Source organism: Nothobranchius furzeri, chromosome 2, assembly GCF_043380555.1.
Source record: "Nothobranchius furzeri strain GRZ-AD chromosome 2, NfurGRZ-RIMD1, whole genome shotgun sequence".
NCBI classification, from domain to species: Eukaryota; Metazoa; Chordata; class Actinopteri; order Cyprinodontiformes; family Nothobranchiidae; genus Nothobranchius; species Nothobranchius furzeri.
This window is the reverse complement of record NC_091742.1, coordinates 53,721,317-53,745,414: the sequence shown is the minus strand read 5'-3', so window position 1 is coordinate 53,745,414 and position 24,098 is coordinate 53,721,317. Positions and strand designations below refer to the sequence as shown.

The window sequence follows — 24,098 nt, the reverse complement described above, 5'->3', positions numbered from 1 at the left end:
AGTAAACCGCCCTCATCCCCAGTTTGAGCTGTGTCTGGCCGGGCTCCGTGGGCGAAAGCGGAGAGGGGAGCTTGTGTAGTGACACAGTAGAATAGGTTCATGCGCTTTAATCCAAATTTGTTCACATCGCAGACGTCAGAAAGTACAAACGATATTATTTAACATTTGGATGTACAAAAAGGCCACCTTCACCTCAGTTGAGAGAAGTACCTCGTTTTTCCTTTGTCCCTCCTATGAGTGGTGGGCCCATGGAAAGTGGGACCCACGCCCCCCTGTTCGGGCTGCGTCTGGCCGGGCTCTGTGGGTGAAATCCTTGCAAACAGGTGCCGGCCGGCTGGCGCCCGATTTTTCTTAGTTTGTGAGTTCAGCTTTTCTTGTGTTTGGCAGCAATAAATTGCAATTTGTTTCTCCAACAACCTATTTGGGTCTTTGTGGAAAAGACCTATTGGTGCATTTTGATGCCATTCCAGTAAAAGGCCCACATTTCTTTTAGCTGGTAGCGTAGCGGCAAAGACTTGCGACGTGCCATCATGGCCGCAGGCTGCAGAGCCTTGCTCCGGAACGAAATCTTAATGACAATCTTTAGTTAGATCCCTGAATTGCAAGTAAGTCACAGATAGATGAGTTGGATTTTCTCTATTGCAACTTGGGAAGTAAAATGTGAACGTATTGAAGAAGAAACGCTCTTTTAAAACCTGATTGCCCCAGGGAATGGGCTTTTTGACATTTCTGTGTTAACCCTTTGATGCATGAATTATGAAATCTTCAACCATGATTTTTTTTAACAATTTTTTGATTCATCTTTAGGTGTGAATGAAACAAATTTCAACAAATATTTTTTGTAAAAATGTATAATTTACAAATAATTTATTACATGTCCACCTCAGTGAACAGCGTGCAATCTGAACATGAAATATGTTGGCTTGGCTTACCAAAGTCCAAATGGAGGTGCTCAAATGCAATAAAGTCTTCAACAGCTGTGCTTAATAGCAAAAATAAATAAATAACAATTTTGAGTACCTGTCCACTTGAGTGACTATTATGCATGAAAGGGTTAAGGAAAAGTGCAATATGCTGTTGTAACTGTTTGAGGTCTGTAAGGTGTTGTTCCTCAGAAGGGCGAGTGCGTAACAGCACCCTCTGCTGGCTCAAAAGACAAGGACAAAAGCTTACAGCACCTGGTATTCCCAGGCGGTCTCCCATCCAAGTACTAACCAGGCCCGACCCTGCTTAGCTTCCGAGATCAGACGAGATCGGGCGTGTTCAGGGTGGTATGGGCGTAAGCGAAGGCCTGTCCTTCCGTCCTCCATTTTATGGGTGCAGAGACAGTTGTGCCCTTGGCTGCCATTGAATGGAATGCTGCAATTTGAGGCCTTTCCAGTAAACCGCCCTCATCCCCAGTTTGAGCTGTGTCTGGCTGGGCTCCGTGGGCGAAAGCGGAGAGGGGAGCTTGTGTAGTGACACAGTAGAATAGGTTCATGCGCTTTAATCCAAATTTGTTCACATCGCAGACGTCAGAAAGTACAAACGATATTATTTAACATTTGGATGTACAAAAAGGCCACCTTCACCTCAGTTGAGAGAAGTACCTCGTTTTTCCTTTGTCCCTCCTATGAGTGGTGGGCCCATGGAAAGTGGGACCCACGCCCCCCTGTTCGGGCTGCGTCTGGCCGGGCTCTGTGGGTGAAATCCTTGCAAACAGGTGCCGGCCGGCTGGCGCCCGATTTTTCTTAGTTTGTGAGTTCAGCTTTTCTTGTGTTTGGCAGCAATAAATTGCAATGTGTTTCTCCAACAACCTATTTGGGTCTTTGTGGAAAAGACCTATTGGTGCATTTTGATGCCATTCCAGTAAAAGGCCCACATTTCTTTTAGCTGGTAGCGTAGCGGCAAAGACTTGCGACGTGCCATCATGGCCGCAGGCTGCAGAGCCTTGCTCTGGAACAAAATCTTAATGACAATCTTTAGTTAGATCCCTGAATTGCAAGTAAGTCACAGATAGATGAGTTGGATTTTCTCTATTACAACTTGGGAAGTAAAATGTGAACGTATTGAAGAAGAAACGCTCTTTTAAAACCTGATTGCCCCAGGGAATGGGCTTTTTGACATTTCTGTGTTAACCCTTTGATGCATGAATTATGAAATCTTCAACCATGATTTTTTTTAACAATTTTTTGATTCATCTTTAGGTGTGAATGAAACAAATTTCAACAAATATTTTTTGTAAAAATGTATAATTTACAAATAATTTATTACATGTCCACCTCAGTGAACAGCGTGCAATCTGAACATGAAATATGTTGGCTTGGCTTACCAAAGTCCAAATGGAGGTGCTGAAATGCAATAAAGTCTTCAACAGCTGTGCTTAATAGCAAAAATAAATAAATAACAATTTTGAGTACCTGTCCACTTGAGTGACTATTATGCATGAAAGGGTTAAGGAAAAGTGCAATATGCTGTTGTAACTGTTTGAGGTCTGTAAGGTGTTGTTCCTCAGAAGGGCGAGTGCGTAACAGCACCCTCTGCTGGCTCAAAAGACAAGGACAAAAGCTTACAGCACCTGGTATTCCCAGGCGGTCTCCCATCCAAGTACTAACCAGGCCCGACCCTGCTTAGCTTCCGAGATCAGACGAGATGGGGCGTGTTCAGGGTGGTATGGCCGTAAGCGAAGGCTTGTCCTTCCGTCCTCCGTTTTATGGGTGCAGAGACAGTTGTGCCCTTGGCTGCCATTGAATGGAATGCTGCAATTTGAGGCCTTTCCAGTAAACCGCCCTCATCCCCAGTTTGAGCTGTGTCTGGCCGGGCTCCGTGGGCGAAAGCGGAGAGGGGAGCTTGTGTAGTGACACAGTAGAATAGGTTCATGCGCTTTAATCCAAATTTGTTCACATCGCAGACGTCAGAAAGTACAAACGATATTATTTAACATTTGGATGTACAAAAAGGCCACCTTCACCTCAGTTGAGAGAAGTACCTCGTTTTTCCTTTGTCCCTCCTATGAGTGGTGGGCCCATGGAAAGTGGGACCCACGCCCCCCTGTTCGGGCTGCGTCTGGCCGGGCTCTGTGGGTGAAATCCTTGCAAACAGGTGCCGGCCGGCTGGCGCCCGATTTTTCTTAGTTTGTGAGTTCAGCTTTTCTTGTGTTTGGCAGCAATAAATTGCAATGTGTTTCTCCAACAACCTATTTGGGTCTTTGTGGAAAAGACCTATTGGTGCATTTTGATGCCATTCCAGTAAAAGGCCCACATTTCTTTTAGCTGGTAGCGTAGCGGCAAAGACTTGCGACGTGCCATCATGGCCGCAGGCTGCAGAGCCTTGCTCTGGAACAAAATCTTAATGACAATCTTTAGTTAGATCCCTGAATTGCAAGTAAGTCACAGATAGATGAGTTGGATTTTCTCTATTACAACTTGGGAAGTAAAATGTGAACGTATTGAAGAAGAAACGCTCTTTTAAAACCTGATTGCCCCAGGGAATGGGCTTTTTGACATTTCTGTGTTAACCCTTTGATGCATGAATTATGAAATCTTCAACCATGATTTTTTTTAACAATTTTTTGATTCATCTTTAGGTGTGAATGAAACAAATTTCAACAAATATTTTTTGTAAAAATGTATAATTTACAAATAATTTATTACATGTCCACCTCAGTGAACAGCGTGCAATCTGAACATGAAATATGTTGGCTTGGCTTACCAAAGTCCAAATGGAGGTGCTCAAATGCAATAAAGTCTTCAACAGCTGTGCTTAATAGCAAAAATAAATAAATAACAATTTTGAGTACCTGTCCACTTGAGTGACTATTATGCATGAAAGGGTTAAGGAAAAGTGCAATATGCTGTTGTAACTGTTTGAGGTCTGTAAGGTGTTGTTCCTCAGAAGGGCGAGTGCGTAACAGCACCCTCTGCTGGCTCAAAAGACAAGGACAAAAGCTTACAGCACCTGGTATTCCCAGGCGGTCTCCCATCCAAGTACTAACCAGGCCCGACCCTGCTTAGCTTCCGAGATCAGACGAGATGGGGCGTGTTCAGGGTGGTATGGCCGTAAGCGAAGGCTTGTCCTTCCGTCCTCCGTTTTATGGGTGCAGAGACAGTTGTGCCCTTGGCTGCCATTGAATGGAATGCTGCAATTTGAGGCCTTTCCAGTAAACCGCCCTCATCCCCAGTTTGAGCTGTGTCTGGCCGGGCTCCGTGGGCGAAAGCGGAGAGGGGAGCTTGTGTAGTGACACATTAGAATAGGTTCATGCGCTTTAATCCAAATTTGTTCACATCGCAGACGTCAGAAAGTACAAACGATATTATTTAACATTTGGATGTACAAAAAGGCCACCTTCACCTCAGTTGAGAGAAGTACCTCGTTTTTCCTTTGTCCCTCCTATGAGTGGTGGGCCCATGGAAAGTGGGACCCACACCCCCCTGTTCGGGCTGCGTCTGGCCGGGCTCTGTGGGTGAAATCCTTGCAAACAGGTGCCGGCCGGCTGGCGCCCGATTTTTCTTAGTTTGTGAGTTCAGCTTTTCTTGTGTTTGGCAGCAATAAATTGCAATGTGTTTCTCCAACAACCTATTTGGGTCTTTGTGGAAAAGACCTATTGGTGCATTTTGATGCTATTCCAGTAAAAGGCCCACATTTCTTTTAGCTGGTAGCGTAGCGGCAAAGACTTGCGACGTGCCATCATGGCCGCAGGCTGCAGAGCCTTGCTCCGGAACGAAATCTTAATGACAATCTTTAGTTAGATCCCTGAATTGCAAGTAAGTCACAGATAGATGAGTTGGATTTTCTCTATTGCAACTTGGGAAGTAAAATGTGAACGTATTGAAGAAGAAACGCTCTTTTAAAACCTGATTGCCCCAGGGAATGGGCTTTTTGACATTTCTGTGTTAACCCTTTGATGCATGAATTATGAAATCTTCAACCATGATTTTTTTTTAACAATTTTTTGATTCATCTTTAGGTGTGAATGAAACAAATTTCAACAAATATTTTTTGTAAAAATGTATAATTTACAAATAATTTATTACATGTCCACCTCAGTGAACAGCGTGCAATCTGAACATGAAATATGTTGGCTTGGCTTACCAAAGTCCAAATGGAGGTGCTCAAATGCAATAAAGTCTTCAACAGCTGTGCTTAATAGCAAAAATAAATAAATAACAATTTTGAGTACCTGTCCACTTGAGTGACTATTATGCATGAAAGTGTTAAGGAAAAGTGCAATATGCTGTTGTAACTGTTTGAGGTCTGTAAGGTGTTGTTCCTCAGAAGGGCGAGTGCGTAACAGCACCCTCTGCTGGCTCAAAAGACAAGGACAAAAGCTTACAGCACCTGGTATTCCCAGGCGGTCTCCCATCCAAGTACTAACCAGGCCCGACCCTGCTTAGCTTCCGAGATCAGACGAGATCGGGCGTGTTCAGGGTGGTATGGCCGTAAGCGAAGGCTTGTCCTTCCGTCCTCCGTTTTATGGGTGCAGAGACAGTTGTGCCCTTGGCTGCCATTGAATGGAATGCTGCAATTTGAGGCCTTTCCAGTAAACCGCCCTCATCCCCAGTTTGAGCTGTGTCTGGCCGGGCTCCGTGGGCGAAAGCGGAGAGGGGAGCTTGTGTAGTGACACAGTAGAATAGGTTCATGCGCTTTAATCCAAATTTGTTCACATCGCAGACGTCAGAAAGTACAAACGATATTATTTAACATTTGGATGTACAAAAAGGCCACCTTCACCTCAGTTGAGAGAAGTACCTCGTTTTTCCTTTGTCCCTCCTATGAGTGGTGGGCCCTTGGAAAGTGGGACCCACGCCCCCCTGTTCAGGCTGCGTCTGGCCGGGCTCTGTGGGTGAAATCCTTGCAAACAGGTGCCGGCCGGCTGGCGCCCGATTTTTCTTAGTTTGTGAGTTCAGCTTTTCTTGTGTTTGGCAGCAATAAATTGCAATGTGTTTCTCCAACAACCTATTTGGGTCTTTGTGGAAAAGACCTATTGGTGCATTTTGATGCCATTCCAGTAAAAGGCCCACATTTCTTTTAGCTGGTAGCGTAGCGGCAAAGACTTGCGACGTGCCATCATGGCCGCAGGCTGCAGAGCCTTGCTCCGGAACGAAATCTTAATGACAATCTTTAGTTAGATCCCTGAATTGCAAGTAAGTCACAGATAGATGAGTTGGATTTTCTCTATTGCAACTTGGGAAGTAAAATGTGAACGTATTGAAGAAGAAACGCTCTTTTAAAACCTGATTGCCCCAGGGAATGGGCTTTTTGACATTTCTGTGTTAACCCTTTGATGCATGAATTATGAAATCTTCAACCATGATTTTTTTTAACAATTTTTTGATTCATCTTTAGGTGTGAATGAAACAAATTTCAACAAATATTTTTTGTAAAAATGTATAATTTACAAATAATTTATTACATGTCCACCTCAGTGAACAGCGTGCAATCTGAACATGAAATATGTTGGCTTGGCTTACCAAAGTCCAAATGGAGGTGCTCAAATGCAATAAAGTCTTCAACAGCTGTGCTTAATAGCAAAAATAAATAAATAACAATTTTGAGTACCTGTCCACTTGAGTGACTATTATGCATGAAAGGGTTAAGGAAAAGTGCAATATGCTGTTGTAACTGTTTGAGGTCTGTAAGGTGTTGTTCCTCAGAAGGGCGAGTGCGTAACAGCACCCTCTGCTGGCTCAAAAGACAAGGACAAAAGCTTACAGCACCTGGTATTCCCAGGCGGTCTCCCATCTAAGTACTAACCAGGCCCGACCCTGCTTGGCTTCCGAGATCAGACGAGATCGGGCGTGTTCAGGGTGATATGGCCGTAAGCGAAGGCTTGCCCTTCATTCCTCCGTTTTATGGGTGCAGAGACAGTTGTGCCCTTGGCTGCCATTGAATGGAATGCTGCAATTTGAGGCCTTTCCAGTAAACCGCCCTCATCCCCAGTTTGAGCTGTGTCTGGCCGGGCTCCGTGGGCGAAAGCGGAGAGGGGAGCTTGTGTAGTGACACAGTAGAATAGGTTCATGCGCTTTAATCCAAATTTGTTCACATCGCAGACGTCAGAAAGTACAAACGATATTATTTAACATTTGGATGTACAAAAAGGCCACCTTCACCTCAGTTGAGAGAAGTACCTCGTTTTTCCTTTGTCCCTCCTATGAGTGGTGGGCCCATGGAAAGTGGGACCCACGCCCCCCTGTTCGGGCTGCGTCTGGCCGGGCTCTGTGGGTGAAATCCTTGCAAACAGGTGCCGGCCGGCTGGCGCCCGATTTTTCTTAGTTTGTGAGTTCAGCTTTTCTTGTGTTTGGCAGCAATAAATTGCAATGTGTTTCTCCAACAACCTATTTGGGTCTTTGTGGAAAAGACCTATTGGTGCATTTTGATGCCATTCCAGTAAAAGGCCCACATTTCTTTTAGCTGGTAGCGTAGCGGCAAAGACTTGCGACGTGCCATCATGGCCGCAGGCTGCAGAGCCTTGCTCCGAAACGAAATCTTAATGACAATCTTTAGTTAGATCCCTGAATTGCAAGTAAGTCACAGATAGATGAGTTGGATTTTCTCTATTGCAACTTGGGAAGTAAAATGTGAACGTATTGAAGAAGAAACGCTCTTTTAAAACCTGATTGCCCCAGGGAATGGGCTTTTTGACATTTCTGTGTTAACCTTTTGATGCATGAATTATGAAATCTTCAACCATGATTTTTTTTTTAACAATTTTTTGATTCATCTTTAGGTGTGAATGAAACAAATTTCAACAAATATTTTTTGTAAAAATGTATAATTTACAAATAATTTCTTACATGTCCACCTCAGTGAACAGCGTGCAATCTGAACATGAAATATGTTGGCTTGGCTTACCAAAGTCCAAATGGAGGTGCTCAAATGCAATAAAGTCTTCAACAGCTGTGCTTAATAGCAAAAATAAATAAATAACAATTTTGAGTACCTGTCCACTTGAGTGACTATTATGCATGAAAGGGTTAAGGAAAAGTGCAATATGCTGTTGTAACTGTTTGAGGTCTGTAAGGTGTTGTTCCTCAGAAGGGCGAGTGCGTAACAGCACCCTCTGCTGGCTCAAAAGACAAGGACAAAAGCTTACAGCACCTGGTATTCCCAGGCGGTCTCCCATCCAAGTACTAACCAGGCCCGACTCTGCTTAGCTTCCGAGATCAGACGAGATCGGGCGTGTTCAGGGTGGTATGGCCGTAAGCGAAGGCTTGTCCTTCCGTCCTCCGTTTTATGGGTGCAGAGACAGTTGTGCCCTTGGCTGCCATTGAATGGAATGCTGCAATTTGAGGCCTTTCCAGTAAACCGCCCTCATCCCCAGTTTGAGCTGTGTCTGGCCGGGCTCCGTGGGCGAAAGCGGAGAGGGGAGCTTGTGTAGTGACACAGTAGAATAGGTTCATGCGCTTTAATCCAAATTTGTTCACATCGCAGACGTCAGAAAGTACAAACGATATTATTTAACATTTGGATGTACAAAAAGGCCACCTTCACCTCAGTTGAGAGAAGTACCTCGTTTTTCCTTTGTCCCTCCTATGAGTGGTGGGCCCATGGAAAGTGGGACCCACGCCCCCCTGTTCGGGCTGCGTCTGGCCGGGCTCTGTGGGTGAAATCCTTGCAAACAGGTGCCGGCCGGCTGGCGCCCGATTTTTCTTAGTTTGTGAGTTCAGCTTTTCTTGTGTTTGGCAGCAATAAATTGCAATGTGTTTCTCCAACAACCTATTTGGGTCTTTGTGGAAAAGACCTATTGGTGCATTTTGATGCCATTCCAGTAAAAGGCCCACATTTCTTTTAGCTGGTAGTGTAGCGGCAAAGACTTGCGACGTGCCATCATGGCCGCAGGCTGCAGAGCCTTGCTCCGGAACGAAATCTTAATGACAATCTTTAGTTAGATCCCTGAATTGCAAGTAAGTCACAGATAGATGAGTTGGATTTTCTCTATTGCAACTTGGGAAGTAAAATGTGAACGTATTGAAGAAGAAACGCTCTTTTAAAACCTGATTGCCCCAGGGAATGGGCTTTTTGACATTTCTGTGTTAACCTTTTGATGCATGAATTATGAAATCTTCAACCATGATTTTTTTTAACAATTTTTTGATTCATCTTTAGGTGTGAATGAAACAAATTTCAACAAATATTTTTTGTAAAAATGTATAATTTACAAATAATTTATTACATGTCCACCTCAGTGAACAGCGTGCAATCTGAACATGAAATATGTTGGCTTGGCTTACCAAAGTCCAAATGGAGGTGCTCAAATGCAATAAAGTCTTCAACAGCTGTGCTTAATAGCAAAAATAAATAAATAACAATTTTGAGTACCTGTCCACTTGAGTGACTATTATGCATGAAAGGGTTAAGGAAAAGTGCAATATGCTGTTGTAACTGTTTGAGGTCTGTAAGGTGTTGTTCCTCAGAAGGGCGAGTGCGTAACAGCACCCTCTGCTGGCTCAAAAGACAAGGACAAAAGCTTACAGCACCTGGTATTCCCAGGCGGTCTCCCATCCAAGTACTAACCAGGCCCGACCCTGCTTAGCTTCCGAGATCAGACGAGATCGGGCGTGTTCAGGGTGGTATGGCCGTAAGCGAAGGCTTGCCCTTCCGTCCTCCGTTTTATGGGTGCAGAGACAGGTGTGCCCTTGGCTGCCATTGAATGGAATGCTGCAATTTGAGGCCTTTCCAGTAAACCGCCCTCATCCCCAGTTTGAGCTGTGTCTGGCCGGGCTCCGTGGGCGAAAGCGGAGAGGGGAGCTTGTGTAGTGACACAGTAGAATAGGTTCATGCGCTTTAATCCAAATTTGTTCACATCGCAGACGTCAGAAAGTACAAACGATATTATTTAACATTTGGATGTACAAAAAGGCCACCTTCACCTCAGTTGAGAGAAGTACCTCGTTTTTCCTTTGTCCCTCCTATGAGTGGTGGGCCCATGGAAAGTGGGACCCACGCCCCCCTGTTCGGGCTGCGTCTGGCCGGGCTCTGTGGGTGAAATCCTTGCAAACAGGTGCCGGCCGGCTGGCGCCCGATTTTTCTTAGTTTGTGAGTTCAGCTTTTCTTGTGTTTGGCAGCAATAAATTGCAATGTGTTTCTCCAACAACCTATTTGGGTCTTTGTGGAAAAGACCTATTGGTGCATTTTGATGCCATTCCAGTAAAAGGCCCACATTTCTTTTAGCTGGTAGCGTAGCGGCAAAGACTTGCGACGTGCCATCATGGCCGCAGGCTGCAGAGCCTTGCTCCGGAACGAAATCTTAATGACAATCTTTAGTTAGATCCCTGAATTGCAAGTAAGTCACAGATAGATGAGTTGGATTTTCTCTATTGCAACTTGGGAAGTAAAATGTGAACGTATTGAAGAAGAAACGCTCTTTTAAAACCTGATTGCCCCAGGGAATGGGCTTTTTGACATTTCTGTGTTAACCTTTTGATGCATGAATTATGAAATCTTCAACCATGATTTTTTTTTAACAATTTTTTGATTCATCTTTAGGTGTGAATGAAACAAATTTCAACAAATATTTTTTGTAAAAATGTATAATTTACAAATAATTTATTACATGTCCACCTCAGTGAACAGCGTGCAATCTGAACATGAAATATGTTGGCTTGGCTTACCAAAGTCCAAATGGAGGTGCTCAAATGCAATAAAGTCTTCAACAGCTGTGCTTAATAGCAAAAATAAATAAATAACAATTTTGAGTACCTGTCCACTTGAGTGACTATTATGCATGAAAGGGTTAAGGAAAAGTGCAATATGCTGTTGTAACTGTTTGAGGTCTGTAAGGTGTTGTTCCTCAGAAGGGCGAGTGCGTAACAGCACCCTCTGCTGGCTCAAAAGACAAGGACAAAAGCTTACAGCACCTGGTATTCCCAGGCGGTCTCCCATCCAAGTACTAACCAGGCCCGACCCTGCTTAGCTTCCGAGATCAGACGAGATCGGGCGTGTTCAGGGTGGTATGGCCGTAAGCGAAGGCTTGCCCTTCCGTCCTCCGTTTTATGGGTGCAGAGACAGTTGTGCCCTTGGCTGCCATTGAATGGAATGCTGCAATTTGAGGCCTTTCCAGTAAACCGCCCTCATCCCCAGTTTGAGCTGTGTCTGGCCGGGCTCCGTGGGCGAAAGCGGACAGGGGAGCTTGTGTAGTGACACAGTAGAATAGGTTCATGCGCTTTAATCCAAATTTGTTCACATCGCAGACGTCAGAAAGTACAAACGATATTATTTAACATTTGGATGTACAAAAAGGCCACCTTCACCTCAGTTGAGAGAAGTACCTCGTTTTTCCTTTGTCCCTCCTATGAGTGGTGGGCCCATGGAAAGTGGGACCCACGCCCCCCTGTTCGGGCTGCGTCTGGCCGGGCTCTGTGGGTGAAATCCTTGCAAACAGGTGCCGGCCGGCTGGCGCCCGATTTTTCTTAGTTTGTGAGTTCAGCTTTTCTTGTGTTTGGCAGCAATAAATTGCAATGTGTTTCTCCAACAACCTATTTGGGTCTTTGTGGAAAAGACCTATTGGTGCATTTTGATGCCATTCCAGTAAAAGGCCCACATTTCTTTTAGCTGGTAGCGTAGCGGCAAAGACTTGCGACGTGCCATCATGGCCGCAGGCTGCAGAGCCTTGCTCCGGAACAAAATCTTAATGACAATCTTTAGTTAGATCCCTGAATTGCAAGTAAGTCACAGATAGATGAGTTGGATTTTCTCTATTGCAACTTGGGAAGTAAAATGTGAACGTATTGAAGAAGAAACGCTCTTTTAAAACCTGATTGCCCCAGGGAATGGGCTTTTTGACATTTCTGTGTTAACCTTTTGATGCATGAATTATGAAATCTTCAACCATGATTTTTTTTTAACAATTTTTTGATTCATCTTTAGGTGTGAATGAAACAAATTTCAACAAATATTTTTTGTAAAAATGTATAATTTACAAATAATTTCTTACATGTCCACCTCAGTGAACAGCGTGCAATCTGAACATGAAATATGTTGGCTTGGCTTACCAAAGTCCAAATGGAGGTGCTCAAATGCAATAAAGTCTTCAACAGCTGTGCTTAATAGCAAAAATAAGTAAATAACAATTTTGAGTACCTGTCCACTTGAGTGACTATTATGCATGAAAGGGTTAAGGAAAAGTGCAATATGCTGTTGTAACTGTTTGAGGTCTGTAAGGTGTTGTTCCTCAGAAGGGCGAGTGCGTAACAGCACCCTCTGCTGGCTCAAAAGACAAGGACAAAAGCTTACAGCACCTGGTATTCCCAGGCGGTCTCCCATCCAAGTACTAACCAGGCCCGACCCTGCTTAGCTTCCGAGATCAGACGAGATCGGGCGTGTTCAGGGTGATATGGCCATAAGCAAAGGCTTGCCCTTCCGTCCTCCGTTTTATGGGTGCAGAGACAGTTGTGCCCTTGGCTGCCATTGAATGGAATGCTGCAATTTGAGGCCTTTCCAGTAAACCGCCCTCATCCCCAGTTTGAGCTGTGTCTGGCCGGGCTCCGTGGGCGAAAGCGGAGAGGGGAGCTTGTGTAGTGACACAGTAGAATAGGTTCATGCGCTTTAATCCAAATTTGTTCACATCGCAGACGTCAGAAAGTACAAACGATATTATTTAACATTTGGATGTACAAAAAGGCCACCTTCACCTCAGTTGAGAGAAGTACCTCGTTTTTCCTTTGTCCCTCCTATGAGTGGTGGGCCCATGGAAAGTGGGACCCACGCCCCCCTGTTCGGGCTGCGTCTGGCCGGGCTCTGTGGGTGAAATCCTTGCAAACAGGTGCCGGCCGGCTGGCGCCCGATTTTTCTTAGTTTGTGAGTTCAGCTTTTCTTGTGTTTGGCAGCAATAAATTGCAATGTGTTTCTCCAACAACCTATTTGGGTCTTTGTGGAAAAGACCTATTGGTGCATTTTGATGCCATTCCAGTAAAAGGCCCACATTTCTTTTAGCTGGTAGCGTAGCGGCAAAGACTTGCGACGTGCCATCATGGCCGCAGGCTGCAGAGCCTTGCTCCGGAACGAAATCTTAATGACAATCTTTAGTTAGATCCCTGAATTGCAAGTAAGTCACAGATAGATGAGTTGGATTTTCTCTATTGCAACTTGGGAAGTAAAATGTGAACGTATTGAAGAAGAAACGCTCTTTTAAAACCTGATTGCCCCAGGGAATGGGCTTTTTGACATTTCTGTGTTAACCTTTTGATGCATGAATTATGAAATCTTCAACCATGATTTTTTTTAACAATTTTTTGATTCATCTTTAGGTGTGAATGAAACAAATTTCAACAAATATTTTTTGTAAAAATGTATAATTTACAAATAATTTCTTACATGTCCACCTCAGTGAACAGCGTGCAATCTGAACATGAAATATGTTGGCTTGGCTTACCAAAGTCCAAATGGAGGTGCTCAAATGCAATAAAGTCTTCAACAGCTGTGCTTAATAGCAAAAATAAGTAAATAACAATTTTGAGTACCTGTCCACTTGAGTGACTATTATGCATGAAAGGGTTAAGGAAAAGTGCAATATGCTGTTGTAACTGTTTGAGGTCTGTAAGGTGTTGTTCCTCAGAAGGGCGAGTGCGTAACAGCACCCTCTGCTGGCTCAAAAGACAAGGACAAAAGCTTACAGCACCTGGTATTCCCAGGCGGTCTCCCATCCAAGTACTAACCAGGCCCGACCCTGCTTAGCTTCCGAGATCAGACGAGATCGGGCGTGTTCAGGGTGATATGGCCATAAGCAAAGGCTTGCCCTTCCGTCCTCCGTTTTATGGGTGCAGAGACAGTTGTGCCCTTGGCTGCCATTGAATGGAATGCTGCAATTTGAGGCCTTTCCAGTAAACCGCCCTCATCCCCAGTTTGAGCTGTGTCTGGCCGGGCTCCGTGGGCGAAAGCGGAGAGGGGAGCTTGTGTAGTGACACAGTAGAATAGGTTCATGCGCTTTAATCCAAATTTGTTCACATCGCAGACGTCAGAAAGTACAAACGATATTATTTAACATTTGGATGTACAAAAAGGCCACCTTCACCTCAGTTGAGAGAAGTACCTCGTTTTTCCTTTGTCCCTCCTATGAGTGGTGGGCCCATGGAAAGTGGGACCCACGCCCCCCTGTTCGGGCTGCGTCTGGCCGGGCTCTGTGGGTGAAATCCTTGCAAACAGGTGCCGGCCGGCTGGCGCCCGATTTTTCTTAGTTTGTGAGTTCAGCTTTTCTTGTGTTTGGCAGCAATAAATTGCAATGTGTTTCTCCAACAACCTATTTGGGTCTTTGTGGAAAAGACCTATTGGTGCATTTTGATGCCATTCCAGTAAAAGGCCCACATTTCTTTTAGCTGGTAGCGTAGCGGCAAAGACTTGCGACGTGCCATCATGGCCGCAGGCTGCAGAGCCTTGCTCCGGAACGAAATCTTAATGACAATCTTTAGTTAGATCCCTGAATTGCAAGTAAGTCACAGATAGATGAGTTGGATTTTCTCTATTGCAACTTGGGAAGTAAAATGTGAACGTATTGAAGAAGAAACGCTCTTTTAAAACCTGATTGCCCCAGGGAATGGGCTTTTTGACATTTCTGTGTTAACCCTTTGATGCATGAATTATGAAATCTTCAACCATGATTTTTTTTAACAATTTTTTGATTCATCTTTAGGTGTGAATGAAACAAATTTCAACAAATATTTTTTGTAAAAATGTATAATTTACAAATAATTTATTACATGTCCACCTCAGTGAACAGCGTGCAATCTGAACATGAAATATGTTGGCTTGGCTTACCAAAGTCCAAATGGAGGTGCTCAAATGCAATAAAGTCTTCAACAGCTGTGCTTAATAGCAAAAATAAATAAATAACAATTTTGAGTACCTGTCCACTTGAGTGACTATTATGCATGAAAGGGTTAAGGAAAAGTGCAATATGCTGTTGTAACTGTTTGAGGTCTGTAAGGTGTTGTTCCTCAGAAGGGCGAGTGCGTAACAGCACCCTCTGCTGGCTCAAAAGACAAGGACAAAAGCTTACAGCACCTGGTATTCCCAGGCGGTCTCCCATCCAAGTACTAACCAGGCCCGACCCTGCTTAGCTTCCGAGATCAGACGAGATCTGGCGTGTTCAGGGTGGTATGGCCGTAAGAGAAGGCTTGTCCTTCCGTCCTCCGTTTTATGGGTGCAGAGACAGTTGTGCCCTTGGCTGCCATTGAATGGAATGCTGCAATTTGAGGCCTTTCCAGTAAACCGCCCTCATCCCCAGTTTGAGCTGTGTCTGGCCGGGCTCCGTGGGCGAAAGCGGGGAGGGCAGCTTGTGTAGTGACACAGTAGAATAGGTTCATGCGCTTTAATCCAAATTTGTTCACATCGCAGACGTCAGAAAGTACAAACGATATTATTTAACATTTGGATGTACAAAAAGGCCACCTTCACCTCAGTTGAGAGAAGTACCTCGTTTTTCCTTTGTCCCTCCTATGAGTGGTGGGCCCATGGAAAGTGGGACCCACGCCCCCCTGTTCGGGCTGCGTCTGGCCGGGCTCTGTGGGTGAAATCCTTGCAAACAGGTGCCGGCCGGCTGGCGCCCGATTTTTCTTAGTTTGTGAGTTCAGCTTTTCTTGTGTTTGGCAGCAATAAATTGCAATGTGTTTCTCCAACAACCTATTTGGGTCTTTGTGGAAAAGACCTATTGGTGCATTTTGATGCCATTCCAGTAAAAGGCTCACATTTCTTTTAGCTGGTAGCGTAGCGGCAAAGACTTGCGACGTGCCATCATGGCCGCAGGCTGCAGAGCCTTGCTCCGGAACGAAATCTTAATGACAATCTTTAGTTAGATCCCTGAATTGCAAGTAAGTCACAGATAGATGAGTTGGATTTTCTCTATTGCAACTTGGGAAGTAAAATGTGAACGTATTGAAGAAGAAACGCTCTTTTAAAACCTGATTGCCCCAGGGAATGGGCTTTTTGACATTTCTGTGTTAACCCTTTGATGCATGAATTATGAAATCTTCAACCATGATTTTTTTTAACAATTTTTTGATTCATCTTTAGGTGTGAATGAAACAAATTTCAACAAATATTTTTTGTAAAAATGTATAATTTACAAATAATTTATTACATGTCCACCTCAGTGAACAGCGTGCAATCTGAACATGAAATATGTTGGCTTGGCTTACCAAAGTCCAAATGGAGGTGCTCAAATGCAATAAAGTCTTCAACAGCTGTGCTTAATAGCAAAAATAAATAAATAACAATTTTGAGTACCTGTCCACTTGAGTGACTATTATGCATGAAAGGGTTAAGGAAAAGTGCAATATGCTGTTGTAACTGTTTGAGGTCTGTAAGGTGTTGTTCCTCAGAAGGGCGAGTGCGTAACAGCACCCTCTGCTGGCTCAAAAGACAAGGACAAAAGCTTACAGCACCTGGTATTCCCAGGCGGTCTCCCATCCAAGTACTAACCAGGCCCGACCCTGCTTAGCTTCCGAGATCAGACGAGATCGGGCGTGTTCAGGGTGGTATGGCCGTAAGAGAAGGCTTGTCCTTCCGTCCTCCGTTTTATGGGTGCAGAGACAGTTGTGCCCTTGGCTGCCATTGAATGGAATGCTGCAATTTGAGGCCTTTCCAGTAAACCGCCCTCATCCCCAGTTTGAGCTGTGTCTGGCCGGGCTCCGTGGGCGAAAGCGGGGAGGGGAGCTTGTGTAGTGACACAGTAGAATAGGTTCATGCGCTTTAATCCAAATTTGTTCACATCGCAGACGTCAGAAAGTACAAACGATATTATTTAACATTTGGATGTACAAAAAGGCCACCTTCACCTCAGTTGAGAGAAGTACCTCGTTTTTCCTTTGTCCCTCCTATGAGTGGTGGGCCCATGGAAAGTGGGACCCATGCCCCCCTGTTCGGGCTGCGTCTGGCCGGGCTCTGTGGGTGAAATCCTTGCAAACAGGTGCCGGCCGGCTGGCGCCCGATTTTTCTTAGTTTGTGAGTTCAGCTTTTCTTGTGTTTGGCAGCAATAAATTGCAATGTGTTTCTCCAACAACCTATTTGGGTCTTTGTGGAAAAGACCTATTGGTGCATTTTGATGCCATTCCAGTAAAAGGCCCACATTTCTTTTAGCTGGTAGCGTAGCGGCAAAGACTTGCGACGTGCCATCATGGCCGCAGGCTGCAGAGCCTTGCTCCGGAACGAAATCTTAATGACAATCTTTAGTTAGATCCCTGAATTGCAAGTAAGTCACAGATAGATGAGTTGGATTTTCTCTATTGCAACTTGGGAAGTAAAATGTGAACGTATTGAAGAAGAAACGCTCTTTTAAAACCTGATTGCCCCAGGGAATGGGCTTTTTGACATTTCTGTGTTAACCCTTTGATGCATGAATTATGAAATCTTCAACCATGATTTTTTTTAACAATTTTTTGATTCATCTTTAGGTGTGAATGAAACAAATTTCAACAAATATTTTTTGTAAAAATGTATAATTTACAAATAATTTATTACATGTCCACCTTAGTGAACAGCGTGCAATCTGAACATGAAATATGTTGGCTTGGCTTACCAAAGTCCAAATGGAGGTGCTCAAATGCAATAAAGTCTTCAACAGCTGTGCTTAATAGCAAAAATAAATAAATAACAATTTTGAGTACCTGTCCACTTGAGTGACTATTATGCATGAAAGGGTTAAGGAAAAGTGCAATATGCTGTTGTAACTGTTTGAGGTCTGTAAGGTGTTGTTCCTCAGAAGGGCGAGTGCGTAACAGCACCCTCTGCTGGCTCAAAAGACAAGGACAAAAGCTTACAGCACCTGGTATTCCCAGGCGGTCTCCCATCCATGTACTAACCAGGCCCGACCCTGCTTAGCTTCCGAGATCAGACGAGATCGGGCGTGTTCAGGGTGGTATGGCCGTAAGCGAAGGCGTGTCCTTCCGTCCTCCGTTTTATGGGTGCAGAGACAGTTGTGCCCTTGGCTGCCATTGAATGGAATGCTGCAATTTGAGGCCTTTCCAGTAAAGCGCCCTCATCCCCAGTTTGAGCTGTGTCTGGCCGGGCTCCGTGGGCGAAAGCGGGGAGGGGAGCTTGTGTAGTGACACAGTAGAATAGGTTCATGCGCTTTAATCCAAATTTGTTCACATCGCAGACGTCAGAAAGTACAAACGATATTATTTAACATTTGGATGTACAAAAAGGCCACCTTCACCTCAGTTGAGAGAAGTACCTCGTTTTTCCTTTGTCCCTCCTATGAGTGGTGGGCCCATGGAAAGTGGGACCCACGCCCCCCTGTTCGGGCTGCGTCTGGCCGGGCTCTGTGGGTGAAATCCTTGCAAACAGGTGCCGGCCGGCTGGCGCCCGATTTTTCTTAGTTTGTGAGTTCAGCTTTTCTTGTGTTTGGCAGCAATAAATTGCAATGTGTTTCTCCAACAACCTATTTGGGTCTTTGTGGAAAAGACCTGTTGGTGCATTTTGATGCCATTCCAGTAAAAGGCCCACATTTCTTTTAGCTGGTAGCGTAGCGGCAAAGACTTGCGACGTGCCATCATGGCCGCAGGCTGCAGAGCCTTGCTCCGGAACGAAATCTTAATGACAATCTTTAGTTAGATCCCTGAATTGCAAGTAAGTCACAGATAGATGAGTTGGATTTTCTCTATTGCAACTTGGGAAGTAAAATGTGAACGTATTGAAGAAGAAACGCTCTTTTAAAACCTGATTGCCCCAGGGAATGGGCTTTTTGACATTTCTGTGTTAACCCTTTGATGCATGAATTATGAAATCTTCAACCATGATTTTTTTTTAACAATTTTTTGATTCATCTTTAGGTGTGAATGAAACAAATTTCAACAAATATTTTTTGTAAAATTGTATAATTTACAAATAATTTATTACATGTCCACCTCAGTGAACAGCGTGCAATCTGAACATGAAATATGTTGGCTTGGCTTACCAAAGTCCAAATGGAGGTGCTCAAATGCAATAAAGTCTTCAACAGCTGTGCTTAATAGCAAAAATAAATAAATAACAATTTTGAGTACCTGTCCACTTGAGTGACTATTATGCATGAAAGGGTTAAGGAAAAGTGCAATATGCTGTTGTAACTGTTTGAGGTCTGTAAGGTGTTGTTCCTCAGAAGGGCGAGTGCGTAACAGCACCCTCTGCTGGCTCAAAAGACAAGGACAAAAGCTTACAGCACCTGGTATTCCCAGGCGGTCTCCCATTCAAGTACTAACCAGGCCCGACCCTGCTTAGCTTCCGAGATCAGACAAGATCGGGCGTGTTCAGGGTGGTATGGCCGTAAGCGAAGGCTTGTCCTTCCGTCCTCCGTTTTATGGGTGCAGAGACAGTTGTGCCCTTGGCTGCCATTGAATGGAATGCTGCAATTTGAGGCCTTTCCAGTAAACCGCCCTCATCCCCAGTTTGAGCTGTGTCTGGCCGGGCTCCGTGGGCGAAAGCGGAGAGGGGAGCTTGTGTAGTGACACAGTAGAATAGGTTCATGCGCTTTAATCCAAATTTGTTCACATCGCAGACGTCAGAAAGTACAAACAATATTATTTAACATTTGGATGTACAAAAAGGCCACCTTCACCTCAGTTGAGAGAAGTACCTCGTTTTTCCTTTGTCCCTCCTATGAGTGGTGGGCCCATGGAAAGTGGGACCCACGCCCCCCTGTTCGGGCTGCGTCTGGCCGGGCTCTGTGGGTGAAATCCTTGCAAACAGGTGCCGGCCGGCTGGCGACCGATTTTTCTTAGTTTGTGAGTTCAGCTTTTCTTGTGTTTGGCAGCAATAAATTGCAATGTGTTTCTCCAACAACCTATTTGGGTCTTTGTGGAAAAGACCTATTGGTGCATTTTGATGCCATTCCAGTAAAAGGCCCACATTTCTTTTAGCTGGTAGCGTAGCGGCAAAGACTTGCGACGTGCCATCATGGCCGCAGGCTGCAGAGCCTTGCTCCGGAACGAAATCTTAATGACAATCTTTAGTTAGATCCCTGAATTGCAAGTAAGTCACAGATAGATGAGTTGGATTTTCTCTATTGCAACTTGGGAAGTAAAATGTGAACGTATTGAAGAAGAAACGCTCTTTTAAAACCTGATTGCCCCAGGGAATGGGCTTTTTGACATTTCTGTGTTAACCTTTTGATGCATGAATTATGAAATCTTCAACCATGATTTTTTTTTAACAATTTTTTGATTCATCTTTAGGTGTGAATGAAACAAATTTCAACAAATATTTTTTGTAAAAATGTATAATTTACAAATAATTTATTACATGTCCACCTCAGTGAACAGCGTGCAATCTGAACATGAAATATGTTGGCTTGGCTTACCAAAGTCCAAATGGAGGTGCTCAAATGCAATAAAGTCTTCAACAGCTGTGCTTAATAGCAAAAATAAATAAATAACAATTTTGAGTACCTGTCCACTTGAGTGACTATTATGCATGAAAGGGTTAAGGAAAAGTGCAATATGCTGTTGTAACTGTTTGAGGTCTGTAAGGTGTTGTTCCTCAGAAGGGCGAGTGCGTAACAGCACCCTCTGCTGGCTCAAAAGACAAGGACAAAAGCTTACAGCACCTGGTATTCCCAGGCGGTCTCCCATCCAAGTACTAACCAGGCCCGACCCTGCTTAGCTTCCGAGATTAGACGAGATCAGGCGTGTTCAGGGTGGTATGGCCGTAAGCGAAGGCTTGTCCTTCCGTCCTCCGTTTTATGGGTGCAGAGACAGTTGTGCCCTTGGCTGCCATTGAATGGAATGCTGCAATTTGAGGCCTTTCCAGTAAACCGCCCTCATCCCCAGTTTGAGCTGTGTCTGGCCGGGCTCCGTGGGCGAAAGCGGAGAGGGGAGCTTGTGTAGTGACACAGTAGAATAGGTTCATGCGCTTTAATCCAAATTTGTTCACATCGCAGACGTCAGAAAGTACAAACGATATTATTTAACATTTGGATGTACAAAAAGGCCACCTTCACCTCAGTTGAGAGAAGTACCTCGTTTTTCCTTTGTCCCTCCTATGAGTGGTGGGCCCATGGAAAGTGGGACCCACGCCCCCCTGTTCGGGCTGCGTCTGGCCGGGCTCTGTGGGTGAAATCCTTGCAAACAGGTGCCGGCCGGCTGGCGCCCGATTTTTCTTAGTTTGTGAGTTCAGCTTTTCTTGTGTTTGGCAGCAATAAATTGCAATGTGTTTCTCCAACAACCTATTTGGGTCTTTGTGGAAAAGACCTATTGGTGCATTTTGATGCCATTCCAGTAAAAGGCCCACATTTCTTTTAGCTGGTAGCGTAGCGGCAAAGACTTGCGACGTGCCATCATGGCCGCAGGCTGCAGAGCCTTGCTCCGGAACGAAATCTTAATGACAATCTTTAGTTAGATCCCTGAATTGCAAGTAAGTCACAGATAGATGAGTTGGATTTTCTCTATTGCAACTTGGGAAGTAAAATGTGAACGTATTGAAGAAGAAACGCTCTTTTAAAACCTGATTGCCCCAGGGAATGGGCTTTTTGACATTTCTGTGTTAACCTTTTGATGCATGAATTATGAAATCTTCAACCATGATTTTTTTTAACAATTTTTTGATTCATCTTTAGGTGTGAATGAAACAAATTTCAACAAATATTTTTTGTAAAAATGTATAATTTACAAATAATTTATTACATGTCCACCTCAGTGAACAGCGTGCAATCTGAACATGAAATATGTTGGCTTGGCTTACCAAAGTCCAAATGGAGGTGCTCAAATGCAATAAAGTCTTCAACAGCTGTGCTTAATAGCAAAAATAAATAAATAACAATTTTGAGTACCTGTCCACTTGAGTGACTATTATGCATGAAAGGGTTAAGGAAAAGTGCAATATGCTGTTGTAACTGTTTGAGGTCTGTAAGGTGTTGTTCCTCAGAAGGGCGAGTGCGTAACAGCACCCTCTGCTGGCTCAAAAGACAAGGACAAAAGTTTACAGCACCTGGTATTCCCAGGCGGTCTCCCATCCAAGTACTAACCAGGCCCGACCCTGCTTAGCTTCCGAGATCAGACGAGATCGGGCGTGTTCAGGGTGGTATGGCCGTAAGCGAAGGCTTGTCCTTCCGTCCTCCGTTTTATGGGTGCAGAGACAGTTGTGCCCTTGGCTGCCATTGAATGGAATGCTGCAATTTGAGGCCTTTCCAGTAAACCGCCCTCATCCCCAGTTTGAGCTGTGTCTGGCCGGGCTCCGTGGGCGAAAGCGGAGAGGGGAGCTTGTGTAGTGACACAGTAGAATAGGTTCATGCGCTTTAATCCAAATTTGTTCACATCGCAGACGTCAGAAAGTACAAACAATATTATTTAACATTTGGATGTACAAAAAGGCCACCTTCACCTCAGTTGAGAGAAGTACCTCGTTTTTCCTTTGTCCCTCCTATGAGTGGTGGGCCCATGGAAAGTGGGACCCACGCCCCCCTGTTCGGGCTGCGTCTGGCCGGGCTCTGTGGGTGAAATCCTTGCAAACAGGTGCCGGCCGGCTGGCGACCGATTTTTCTTAGTTTGTGAGTTCAGCTTTTCTTGTGTTTGGCAGCAATAAATTGCAATGTGTTTCTCCAACAACCTATTTGGGTCTTTGTGGAAAAGACCTATTGGTGCATTTTGATGCCATTCCAGTAAAAGGCCCACATTTCTTTTAGCTGGTAGCGTAGCGGCAAAGACTTGCGACGTGCCATCATGGCCGCAGGCTGCAGAGCCTTGCTCCGGAACGAAATCTTAATGACAATCTTTAGTTAGATCCCTGAATTGCAAGTAAGTCACAGATAGATGAGTTGGATTTTCTCTATTGCAACTTGGGAAGTAAAATGTGAACGTATTGAAGAAGAAACGCTCTTTTAAAACCTGATTGCCCCAGGGAATGGGCTTTTTGACATTTCTGTGTTAACCTTTTGATGCATGAATTATGAAATCTTCAACCATGATTTTTTTTAACAATTTTTTGATTCATCTTTAGGTGTGAATGAAACAAATTTCAACAAATATTTTTTGTAAAAATGTATAATTTACAAATAATTTATTACATGTCCACCTCAGTGAACAGCGTGCAATCTGAACATGAAATATGTTGGCTTGGCTTACCAAAGTCCAAATGGAGGTGCTCAAATGCAATAAAGTCTTCAACAGCTGTGCTTAATAGCAAAAATAAATAAATAACAATTTTGAGTACCTGTCCACTTGAGTGACTATTATGCATGAAAGGGTTAAGGAAAAGTGCAATATGCTGTTGTAACTGTTTGAGGTCTGTAAGGTGTTGTTCCTCAGAAGGGCGAGTGCGTAACAGCACCCTCTGCTGGCTCAAAAGACAAGGACAAAAGCTTACAGCACCTGGTATTCCCAGGCGGTCTCCCATCCAAGTACTAACCAGGCCCGACCCTGCTTAGCTTCCGAGATCAGACGAGATCGGGCGTGTTCAGGGTGGTATGGCCGTAAGCGAAGGCTTGTCCTTCCGTCCTCCGTTTTATGGGTGCAGAGACAGTTGTGCCCTTGGCTGCCATTGAATGGAATGCTGCAATTTGAGGCCTTTCCAGTAAACCGCCCTCATCCCCAGTTTGAGCTGTGTCTGGCCGGGCTCCGTGGGCGAAAGCGGAGAGGGGAGCTTGTGTAGTGACACAGTAGAATAGGTTCATGCGCTTTAATCCAAATTTGTTCACATCGCAGACGTCAGAAAGTACAAACAATATTATTTAACATTTGGATGTACAAAAAGGCCACCTTCACCTCAGTTGAGAGAAGTACCTCGTTTTTCCTTTGTCCCTCCTATGAGTGGTGGGCCCATGGAAAGTGGGACCCACGCCCCCCTGTTCGGGCTGCGTCTGGCCGGGCTCTGTGGGTGAAATCCTTGCAAACAGGTGCCGGCCGGCTGGCGACCGATTTTTCTTAGTTTGTGAGTTCAGCTTTTCTTGTGTTTGGCAGCAATAAATTGCAATGTGTTTCTCCAACAACCTATTTGGGTCTTTGTGGAAAAGACCTATTGGTGCATTTTGATGCCATTCCAGTAAAAGGCCCACATTTCTTTTAGCTGGTAGCGTAGCGGCAAAGACTTGCGACGTGCCATCATGGCCGCAGGCTGCAGAGCCTTGCTCCGGAACAAAATCTTAATGACAATCTTTAGTTAGATCCCTGAATTGCAAGTAAGTCACAGATAGATGAGTTGGATTTTCTCTATTGCAACTT

The 24,098-nt window shown here is 44.5% G+C and overlaps 17 non-coding genes across 17 annotated transcripts; all 17 read right to left on the bottom strand.

Moving 5' to 3' along the window:
- Nucleotides 1–1,166: 1,166 nt before the first annotated feature.
- LOC139068242 (5S ribosomal RNA) lies at nt 1,167–1,285 on the bottom strand. Its single transcript, XR_011519841.1, has one exon. It is a non-coding gene; the product is annotated as a 5S ribosomal RNA (ribosomal RNA).
- Nucleotides 1,286–2,545: 1,260 nt separating this feature from the next.
- Nucleotides 2,546–2,664, bottom strand: LOC139068290 (5S ribosomal RNA). The gene has a single exon (XR_011519889.1). It is a non-coding gene; the product is annotated as a 5S ribosomal RNA (ribosomal RNA).
- Nucleotides 2,665–3,924: 1,260 nt separating this feature from the next.
- On the bottom strand, nt 3,925–4,043 carry LOC139068288 (5S ribosomal RNA). Its single transcript, XR_011519887.1, has one exon. It is a non-coding gene; the product is annotated as a 5S ribosomal RNA (ribosomal RNA).
- Nucleotides 4,044–5,304: 1,261 nt separating this feature from the next.
- On the bottom strand, nt 5,305–5,423 carry LOC139066606 (5S ribosomal RNA). The gene has a single exon (XR_011519509.1). It is a non-coding gene; the product is annotated as a 5S ribosomal RNA (ribosomal RNA).
- A 1,260-nt stretch (nt 5,424–6,683) lies between these two features.
- LOC139068269 (5S ribosomal RNA) lies at nt 6,684–6,802 on the bottom strand. Its single transcript, XR_011519868.1, has one exon. It is a non-coding gene; the product is annotated as a 5S ribosomal RNA (ribosomal RNA).
- A 1,262-nt stretch (nt 6,803–8,064) lies between these two features.
- Nucleotides 8,065–8,183, bottom strand: LOC139068212 (5S ribosomal RNA). The gene has a single exon (XR_011519811.1). It is a non-coding gene; the product is annotated as a 5S ribosomal RNA (ribosomal RNA).
- A 1,260-nt stretch (nt 8,184–9,443) lies between these two features.
- Nucleotides 9,444–9,562, bottom strand: LOC139066595 (5S ribosomal RNA). The gene has a single exon (XR_011519498.1). It is a non-coding gene; the product is annotated as a 5S ribosomal RNA (ribosomal RNA).
- Nucleotides 9,563–10,823: 1,261 nt separating this feature from the next.
- LOC139066585 (5S ribosomal RNA) lies at nt 10,824–10,942 on the bottom strand. Its single transcript, XR_011519487.1, has one exon. It is a non-coding gene; the product is annotated as a 5S ribosomal RNA (ribosomal RNA).
- Nucleotides 10,943–12,203: 1,261 nt separating this feature from the next.
- On the bottom strand, nt 12,204–12,322 carry LOC139068229 (5S ribosomal RNA). Its single transcript, XR_011519828.1, has one exon. It is a non-coding gene; the product is annotated as a 5S ribosomal RNA (ribosomal RNA).
- A 1,260-nt stretch (nt 12,323–13,582) lies between these two features.
- Nucleotides 13,583–13,701, bottom strand: LOC139068228 (5S ribosomal RNA). The gene has a single exon (XR_011519827.1). It is a non-coding gene; the product is annotated as a 5S ribosomal RNA (ribosomal RNA).
- Nucleotides 13,702–14,961: 1,260 nt separating this feature from the next.
- Nucleotides 14,962–15,080, bottom strand: LOC139068286 (5S ribosomal RNA). The gene has a single exon (XR_011519885.1). It is a non-coding gene; the product is annotated as a 5S ribosomal RNA (ribosomal RNA).
- A 1,260-nt stretch (nt 15,081–16,340) lies between these two features.
- Nucleotides 16,341–16,459, bottom strand: LOC139068154 (5S ribosomal RNA). The gene has a single exon (XR_011519753.1). It is a non-coding gene; the product is annotated as a 5S ribosomal RNA (ribosomal RNA).
- A 1,260-nt stretch (nt 16,460–17,719) lies between these two features.
- Nucleotides 17,720–17,838, bottom strand: LOC139068213 (5S ribosomal RNA). The gene has a single exon (XR_011519812.1). It is a non-coding gene; the product is annotated as a 5S ribosomal RNA (ribosomal RNA).
- A 1,261-nt stretch (nt 17,839–19,099) lies between these two features.
- LOC139068264 (5S ribosomal RNA) lies at nt 19,100–19,218 on the bottom strand. The gene has a single exon (XR_011519863.1). It is a non-coding gene; the product is annotated as a 5S ribosomal RNA (ribosomal RNA).
- Nucleotides 19,219–20,479: 1,261 nt separating this feature from the next.
- On the bottom strand, nt 20,480–20,598 carry LOC139068293 (5S ribosomal RNA). Its single transcript, XR_011519892.1, has one exon. It is a non-coding gene; the product is annotated as a 5S ribosomal RNA (ribosomal RNA).
- Nucleotides 20,599–21,858: 1,260 nt separating this feature from the next.
- Nucleotides 21,859–21,977, bottom strand: LOC139068196 (5S ribosomal RNA). The gene has a single exon (XR_011519795.1). It is a non-coding gene; the product is annotated as a 5S ribosomal RNA (ribosomal RNA).
- A 1,260-nt stretch (nt 21,978–23,237) lies between these two features.
- LOC139066574 (5S ribosomal RNA) lies at nt 23,238–23,356 on the bottom strand. Its single transcript, XR_011519477.1, has one exon. It is a non-coding gene; the product is annotated as a 5S ribosomal RNA (ribosomal RNA).
- Between the last annotated feature and the right edge of the window lie 742 nt (nt 23,357–24,098).